We start from the raw sequence: 10,076 nt of genomic DNA, 5'->3' as shown, positions 1-10,076 counted from the left end.
TACAAACTGTCTTTTTTTTTATATGCAAAGTAGATTTCACAATTTCTGTGTGTAGAAGAAAACAATACATATGAAACATGTACAGCATTCTTGGTCCACTTGCAAAAGATATATGGTCGTGGGAGTTCTACTTAAATTATATACGTATATCCGTTGTGCATTCGTCTCCTTCGGTTTCCGCCTTATCCATTTGTAGCTAGTTAGGGTTTTAGGATCTCATGAACCCTTCGTACATGTCTATTGTGTTATCAAAAATGGATATTCTGATTAAAGTCAATTGGTGTTTTTTTGCGAACAATCAGCAACTACTTTTGTCTAAGACGAGTTTTCTATTTTAAATAAATAAATATTACGTCAACGGAATTATACGCAAATGTAAACTATATTCCTTTAACAAACGTGTCATTCTAAAGATAGATATGATGTCATCCAACTTTCAGCAGGTATGCACATAGTATGAAGAGGAATCTATACTGCAGATATTGATCTGTACCTCACATAACAAATATAAACATGTATAGCTCGGTAGTTGCTTGTACATTATTCTTAAAACATTAATTTAAATACGCTTTTTTATTTTGGCCGTTTGTTGAGAGATTCGAAGAGAAAGGCCAAAGGTTTTATTAGACGTGGAACGGATTAGGATCCCTTGACTATGGAAGAAACAACAGTTACAAGTGAACTCTACTTGTACAATCACGAGTTTAAAGTCCAACTTTACAAATATTGAGACACATGAAGAATTTTAAATTCTAGAGTTTACTGCCTAATTGAAAAACAAGTGATTTCGGATTTTTTCCGACAATATTTTGTTGTACAACACTTTCATACAGAGCACTAAAAATTTACAATGTATCAATAATACCCTCCGTAGTTAGTAAATTTAGATTATTTTTACTAATCAATTTTTTTTGCCTAAAAAGTAGTTGAGCTTTGTCAATAACTTACTTATAGAGAATCTAGTAAATGATATGATATTCAAGGGTAGTTATTACAATGAACACATATGTATATTATTACACGTACATGTGTATTTATAAGGAGGTAATTTGCACGGAAACTATGAACTATGGCTTCACACGAAAACAACAACGTGGGGATCGGTCCTTTGGACGAGACCGTATAAACCGACGTCCCGGTTCTAGTGCTGGCACGAAAAAGATTCCTCACTGCTGAATGTCCACAAGTGCCGAGTATAGGAAAATTTGTAGCTCTCCACCAACAAGTGATGGCAACTCCATGTGAGTGAAATTTCTCGAGAGGGACGTTAAATAACATACAATCAATCAAAGTTTACAAAATGGTCAGATTTTAGATTTTATATTATCAGAGGCAATCCTGGCCATGGAGAGTAAACAGTCCCTATTGACCGGATACACTTGCAATAGCTCCTTAGCATGGTCGGATAATCGGAAAAGAATAGTAGTTAATTCTGTGTGAAAATAATGACTGAACGTTTTGTTTGTAAAAGTAAATTTCGATTCCATTGTTGGTATTTACTATCAAGGTTATTTATATCGACTATAAAATTGTAAAATAATGACTTCAAAGACTAATCATATCTTGTTCAATACACTTATTTGAACTTCCTAGTTTCAGAAACTGTTCCAGCATTGAGCATATTCTTTCGTATGAATATGAATAACTTATTGCTGCGATTAAATAAAGCGATAGGTACATAATATAATTGTTGAAATATAATTAGAAGAAAGATAAGCAGATTATAATATAATCTAAGTATAATTACTATGTAACATAAACAAATGCAAAAGGTTTATATTTACCAGATTTGAGGTTGATTTCACTAAAGGGTGCAACAGGGATTGTGACCTCTCAAAAACAACGAAAACAACATTATTTAAAAAGTTTATTGTCTAGATCAATGACTGATATTTTCAGGTGAATAAAAAACATGTTCACAACCCAACCGAAGGAGACGATAAATGTATGATATTGCATATATCTAAAGTTTGAATGCAGAATTCAAAGAGCAAGACCCACTTTGGGCCATTTTAGCCCTGAGAAATTCTGAAAAATCAAAGCTGTCCAGTTTGGGTTGAAAATGCAGTAATTATCATTTGAACTGTTGGTAAACGTGTATCAATTGGCATGGAACCATCGTTTCAAGGCACGATCGGTCCGGAGTCTGCATATAGCTCTCTCCTACCCGTGGCTGCCTGATCACAAAAAGTGTCGTCATCTTGAATATTTACGCCTTACTATTGTGACGTCATATTCAGTCAGTGGGAAGTTTTGTTTCCATCGCAACTATTGACAGCAAGACTATACAAGAAAACCGTATAAATAAAGTTTTTAGCGAGGATTTAATTTTGGCATTATTAGCGAAGATGCCGAGATCGCCAAAATTGAATATCGCTAAAAATTAACTTATTTATTAAATTTTGTGATAGCTTCTGTAATGTGCATTTTAAAATCGCCAAAATAGCATCTCGCTGGATATAAATTACCAGTTTTTAAGGACAAATCGCTTAAATTTCCACTTTTACGGTATTGCGTATGCTGCGATTGGAAACTGAAAGGTCGCGATAAAATTCATCATCCGACTATCCTTTAGTCGCATTTTGTCAATATTTTAATGACCTACAACGAATTCTCTATTCGTTCAACCACGACCAGAATGGGAGAGGATCGTACATTTTGGCCGTGGTTTGCGACGATGCTATTGAATATTGCGTAATTTTTCCTCAGGTTAATGTATTATGCATAATAAAATGTGTCATTTTTCAATATCCTATAAAGAATGGGTGGACTTAACGCCCTACTTTGGATCTTTTTGAGACTACTCTAACAATTTGAAAATAAAGTGAATCCAAAATATATTACAACCACTAGAAAGAGCAACGTAAACATGGTTATTTTAGCTAGAACATATGTACAAAAGCAATGCCTTATTGACATGAATCAAAATTGAAACAACGATACATTAGTGTCGTCTTCCGGAATTTGACATGTACCCGGAGTGGTTTTTAGGTCGCGCTATCAATATTAATAGGAGGCGGGGCTATCGATCGGTGTCATTGTTAACATTTCTCTCTCTCCATCTCTCTCTCTCTCTAGAAATTCGAATACGTGTTTGGAATATTACAGCGATGTGAGGACACGCAAAATAAAAACTACATTTAGCCTAATGTGCTAAATTCTGAAAACGGCACCAAACATAGTGATTTACATCTAGGTCAGGTTGAAGAATACAATGTAACTGTTTACACGAGAAAACTCGCAGGTGGACATCACGTGATGAATTGTAATATTTAACAGGTCAATCGAAGTCGTAACAATGGAAGCGAGAAGTTTGTTTGGAACATGTTTTTGTTAAATTAAGTGTGAGCGCACATTTGTCGGCTCTTCTCCTTTTAATATGACATTATTTTGTTCAATATACAACTACAGTTTTCGTAAGAACAGCCGACAAACATGCGCTGACTATGTATTCAGACGATGAAAAATGCGTGAGCCTGATTATCTGTTGATATTCAACAAATCTTCAGGCACCATGCCTTCGATATTTATTTCGTCTACCTCGAAAAGAGCATTTTAAATTCACATCCGTACCATAAATACACAGTTAAGATATCGGGGGTTTATATGATGGAAAAAAAATTAACATCTTATGGATCTTAAATGTGCAGCATTTTTTTCTGGCAAGTTAAGTCCACCCATTCTTTGTTTGAAAACAGCATAAAGTTGAAGCATATACCGGTATTTTTCAGTATTTCAAATAGAGGACAACCTATAATCCATAATATTAGATACTGTAAGATCTGTTTAAAAAAAAATTAAAACATATTTTAATTTTTGGATTGTGCTCATATTGCAATCCTTTGTTGAAGGTATTTAAATAAGCATGTTTTATGCAAAATTCAAGAACATTGCATTTTCTCAAAGCCAGTTTTCCAATACTTAGTTCCTCAAAAGATTTTTTAAGGAAATGAAAGCACTAAGTTTCTACTTTATTTCAAAACTGAAATAGAAAGGGGGTAATAGTTTATTAATTGATATAAAACGGGGCCATTTTATACATAAAGTGAACCTATCTATTTATGAATACATTTTCGATCATTAAAAAAAAAAAGTTATATTGTATAACATTTAAATTCTCTGCATGCTCGAGCACATATTTTCTTTTAGAATTAAGGCCTTTATATTTCTTTATTTACTTATCAATGAAGTAGATTTAGAAAATGATATATGAATTAACTATTAGCCATTCCTTTTATCTAAAAATATATTCTAAGAAATAAATAAAAAGTACGGTCAGAATTTCGATATAAAAAAAAACCTCTACTCTAAACGTTTTTGAAATAATAAAGTTTAAGCCTTTATACAACTGTAAACTTAAGTTATCGATAGTATACAAAAGTTCCTTTTTGATTAGGGCTCTACTTCTTTTTCACAAACAAAGGGACGTAATTCTGTACAACGAAAGTCATTCCATTGTCCGTTTAAAAAGTGTGATATAGTAGCACAATGCTCATTGTTATCAACATTATTGGGTTCTACTTTGTGCCAGTTTTGATAAGTCTCGCTAAGAAGCGTGTTGCTACGACTCCAGATGAAGCGTCCCTCAACTTTCATATCATTGGCCCCGACCCATAAAAGATTAATCCACATATTTTCTTTCGCTGTAAAAAACAAAATGAGCATGATAACAATATCTTTAAAAGAACCTTTTGTTTCTAAGCATTTTTAACTCAAGTTAAATAATTATAAACGCAAACTGTTCCATCAAAAGTTATAAAAATCTAATTTTGATCATGCTGATAACTACAAGAAAATATTTCGTATAATTTGATGTAATTTATCAAGCTGTTGAGGAAATGACAATATTTTCAAAAAAATGATTCCAGCTGGGTTCTCCATGATTTGTTTTACTAGGTCGACCCCGATATCTATAATTTCTTTGCGAAACAGAAACGATTTAAATCTTATGAATGAAACATAAACGGAGATAACGAACAATATTCAAGATTAGATATGAACTCGTTGCGAGCAACGAGAGGTCTCCCGTCCGATTCCGGAAAGAAACGTAAAATGGAGCTTAAAAAATATATATGTAAAATAAAAAACATTTGCACACAAGTAGGGTTTGAACCCAAGTCGCCAGCATGAAATTCCAACGTTACAAATATTACGCTATTGGGACATCTACTCTAAATTCATTTGTATATATTTACGAAACAGTGCTTCTCTCTTAAAATTATCAAAGGCGGGTCACTATTCAAAATTTAGCGCCCAACGCCACGAGTTAATCTTCGCGCCTTTTCCTTGGAATGTTTTATTAAACAGGTGTGATAGCTTCAACATGTTCAATAAAATTAAAAAAAGAACGTTCTTATAGCCTACGTTTCGAAGTTTGGAAAGTATATTTAACACAAATACAAATTCCATATTGTATATATGCATGTAAATCGATGAAACGGTTATAAATATTTAACTTTTTTTTCAATTTCCTGTTTATCCCCAAAGTGAACTATCCCGATTACTTAATCGAAAAAGGTTGAAATGTTTCGCCGAAAAACATGGCTCGCCTTACATGTACGGCGGTCAAGAAAGCAGATATCATTTATGCTCAATAACTTGAATCAGGTCTTTGAGACAAGAATGCTAAAATAAAATACATGAAGCGATGTTAAAAAAAATCGCTCTCTTATTTTTGTCTTATTCATTAGTTTAATATGACACAAATGTGCATAAAAAGCAGTGCTTAAGATTTATACTTGATATTGATACTAATATAATTGATTTAATTGATTTTCTTTTTGAGAAAGTATTATTTATAAGCATGATTTAAGATCTTTTTTTTTTTCGTGATGCTCAAAAGCTATTAGGTATCGAATTTCATATGCAAAGGATGACTGCACTTAACGCCGGTTTTTAGGTCTTTTTCAATCTCTGTTATCACATTTATTTTTGTTTTTATTTTTGCCTTAATTCTTTTCTTATAGAGTTTGGTCTATTTCCAAATGAAAGGCAAAGTCATAAAGCTTATAAACTGCGTTGCAATAAAATAATTTGTTGTTTTCTTACCCCACCTCTCTGCAAATATCGGGAAATTAGACTTATCTGCCCTTGATTTGAGATAAGATTTATAAATATGCATAAGAGGCGGAGCTAATATTGTGAAGAATGTTCTAATACTAGAATAGTTACTGTATTTATATTTGGGGCATTCTCTCTCTCTCTCTCTCTCTCTCTCTCTGTCTCTCTCTCTCTCTCTCTCTCTCTCTCTCTCTCTCTCTCGGCATATGTTTGTCACTATTATTTTTTAAGTTTTCAAATAAAGTATATAACTAATAACAAATAACATCGACCGGTAGAAGTAGCCATTGAAAATCAACAGCAATGGCTGATGTCAACAATTCGCGTGTTCTAATATAAGTGCCGACTAGCTCAGTCGGTAATGCACAGAATCGATAATATTGAGGCCTGGGATCGAGACCCGCTAACAACATTAAGACTTGGTTTACTTTTCCCCTTTTTTAAAAAAAAAGAAAGAAAAACGTCACAATTACTTAAGTTTTTCTAAATTTCTTCTCCCCATAAATTAGCGTGCTGGGGATGGTATGATTTCATTTTTATTTACTGGATCTTACTTTGGATGTTCATGATAAGCGATGGTTCAAAACATAATACATAAATCTCTTTTTTCTTGTAGACTACGAACATGTAGAGACATACAATACACTCGAAAACAAATATAAATATAGTGAAATGAAACGCTTTTGAGATAAATATAAGAATAATCTTATAGATATCTAATAGAAAAAAGAATAACCCGTGGCTCGATGGAAATGGTTTGAAACAGACATGGATAATCACTATCGCCTAGCAGAATGCGTGTTTCCTTACACGTCACGTGATGGAAATTTAGTATTCACAGAGTTACCTGAGTATAGAAATCACGTGCTTAATTATAATATTCAACAGGTAACAACGTGGTCAAAATGGCCTGTTCACTATAGAGAAAGTGAACACACGAAGAAACAGTTTTTTCTCTTTTTAACCATGAGCGCATGTTTGTCTATTGATGTCCTTTTAATATGAGGTAATAAATATAAATATACAACTATCAAAAAAAGGAGAACAATAGACAAACATGCGCTGACTATGTATTAAGCCTGTAAAAGGGTGGGCGTACTCATTATCCTATGGAGATTCCAGAATATGCGATGACCCCTCCCAATAAAAACGACTTCGAACTTCGTTAATACGAACTTTTAATTAGCGTAATTACACAAAGTTGCAGTTAACAAATTGGCCATTTCTACCATTAAAAGAAATATGCCCATTTTTAAAATTAATTATGTCGCAATTTCTAAGTTTCCTTAAGTGCAGTCATCCTTTAGTCTTTTCTTTCTCTACTTTGAGAACCAGCCAATACCAATTAAAGAAGACGTTAGTTTGACACAGAACTTCAACGTAACTACGACGTGACAATGCAAGTATTCCTTTATATTTCATATATCCTTATGTTACTTTCGTTCAAGCAAACGCTCGGCTGCCTCCGTAAACCACTATTGCGAAATGTCGGCGTTCACAGAGAGAGCCTCCATTTTGGGCCCGCTTCAGATTTTTTAATGCTAATATCTAGAGTTTAGATTTATCAGCATTCAAACAAATTATATAGTAAGCATACTAAGAAGGGTTTCTGTTAACATACCAAAAATAAATGAAAAATATTGGAAAACAAAAAAGTTAGAAAAAACTATTTATTTTAAATTTGCATCTCGTAACAACTGGAAGTACTGATGAATTCTCTCTCTGATCATCGAAACAAAGATAAATCCTCTATTTTGACACAAAGCCCCGTGGGGATCCGGGTTAGAATAGGTCCTCAGTACCCCCTTGTTTGTCGTAAAAGGCAACTAATGGGGCGGTCCTTCGGATGAGACCGTATAAACCGAGGCCCCATGTCACAGCAGGTGTGGCACGATAAAGATCCCTCCCAGCTCAAAAGCCGTAAGTGCCGAGCATAGGCCTAAATTTGCAGCCCGTCACCGGCAATGGTGACGTCTCCATATCAGTGAAATATTCTGGAGAGGGACGTTAAACAGTATACAATCAATCAATCAATTTATTTTGACACTCATACCATATCCTGTTGCATCGAGCATTTTTAAATAAATATTTTTTTCACGTATTTCAACATTAGTTAGAATTTATGTCTTCATATTAGAGCCTAGTCTCTAGATTATGTTTGTACTCTTGTATTTTGTGGTACCGTCATACAAACATTTTGTTTGTTTTTTTTATGTGAGTTAGAGACACCCTAGAAATTAACAAGATGTGTTTTTGAAACACTGAGGACCCTCGCATATAGCAGCTTATGTTGAAGGTAGTTTTTAGTTGCAAGTAAACCTCCAAAGTCAAAGGTGAAAATCGTTGGTATTAAAATGAAAATCATGTTGCAAAAAATACTCCTGTGAAATATAAAAAACATAGTGCTGATTTAACAAAAAATGACGATGGTTATCAAGGTCAGAAGTCAAAATTTTATTATGCTTAGTACAATTAAGGATACAAATGGAAATACGTTAATTTTTTAAGATAAAAAATACATACTTTATAAGGAAGGGCAATTTTTAGGACTTTACTGATATAAAAAAAATTAAATGTGGCCAAAATATAAATGTTGAGGATATTTAGATTTTTTATTTAAACTTGTCATGCGATGTCGAAGTCACCTGATTTTAGCAATTATACTTGCAGTTTAGAGGTCATCTATAAATTTCAAAATTGCAATGGCATAACAAAGTTAAAAATATTAATTAATTTATAATTCTTTTCAACACTATATGTAGCTCGTGAAAAGTGCTGCAAACCTATATAGATTCCCTTTTTAACTGCTAAGATTTATTTGTTGATCGGCAGGTTGAATATTTTGCTAGTTAACTACATTAAATATAGTTGTAATTAATTTATTTGCTAGATTTTATATGAGGTTTGCAGCTTTTTTCAAATATCTCAATGCTTCTAGAGTTTATGTTTAAAACCTTGGCAAGATACATTGAGGGTATGCCCTTGCAATAAATCGATTTACATGAATCAGGGCCCTTCTATTTCTTTTTTTATGAATCTGTATACAAAAACAAAAAATATACGGACAGTATATAAATATAATAATAAAGTAAACATCACATACAAGTTAATGGACTTTTATATAACTGCAACTAATATTTTATTTGACAACAAAAGACGTTCCGACATTTTTCATTGTACAAAATGTGACTTGATCAGCCTCTCGCTCTTATTTTGTGTGACGTCATAGTAAACATTTTCCGTATAAATTACGCCCCGCCGCCTTACTGTAACCTTAACCGTGCTGTGTATCCTAAGGAAGGCTTTGTTACAAGAAATAAAAAAAAATGTGAAATATGAAAGCCCTGGTGCTTATTGTGAAAAAAAATTATTATGACCAATGTTAAAGTTTGGAAATTTTTTACCAGGCTGACGCTAGCAGCCAATAACAGAAGCCATTAAGCGCGTAGAAGCTAGCAGCCAATAAGGAAATTCATCAAAGAACTGAGAGTACTCAGACGCAGTACTGTTTTTAATAGGTTATTTTAGATAATTAATGGTTAATGATTATAAAATTAATGCAACAATTAATTACATAATAAATCAGATACTCAGAGGCAGTAAGGCTCACCTGAACAATTTTTTTTTCTTTTTTAAAACCGAAAAATAAGAAATACATTACTTTATAATTTTTATCCAATTGAACAAACAAGCACAAGGAAATGGTTAACTCCTTCAGGATGAATCCCTTTTCAACTCCTTTAGGGACCTCGAGATTATGACAAGGCCAATAAGCTAACCTGAAATTTGATTAATATATAACGATTGTAAACAGAAATATAGCACAAGTGTAAACTAGGTTGAAGTATGTTTCGAACATTATTACTGGGACAACTTAATGAATCTATCAAACTGTAAATTACCACTATCAGTAATAAGTGGTGGTGGTGCCACTAAGTGGTTCCAAATTTTGATATTACAGGCAGGTATTATACCCATGATTTATAAAGTGATCAACATTACTAGGACAAGATAGA

This window comes from Saccostrea cucullata, unplaced genomic scaffold (genome assembly GCF_032062105.1).
Source record: "Saccostrea cucullata isolate Sc308-1 unplaced genomic scaffold, CSIRO_AGI_Scuc_v1 ctg4738, whole genome shotgun sequence".
In the NCBI taxonomy this organism is placed as follows: domain Eukaryota; kingdom Metazoa; phylum Mollusca; class Bivalvia; order Ostreida; family Ostreidae; genus Saccostrea; species Saccostrea cuccullata.
Note: the sequence above shows the minus strand (reverse complement) of the source record.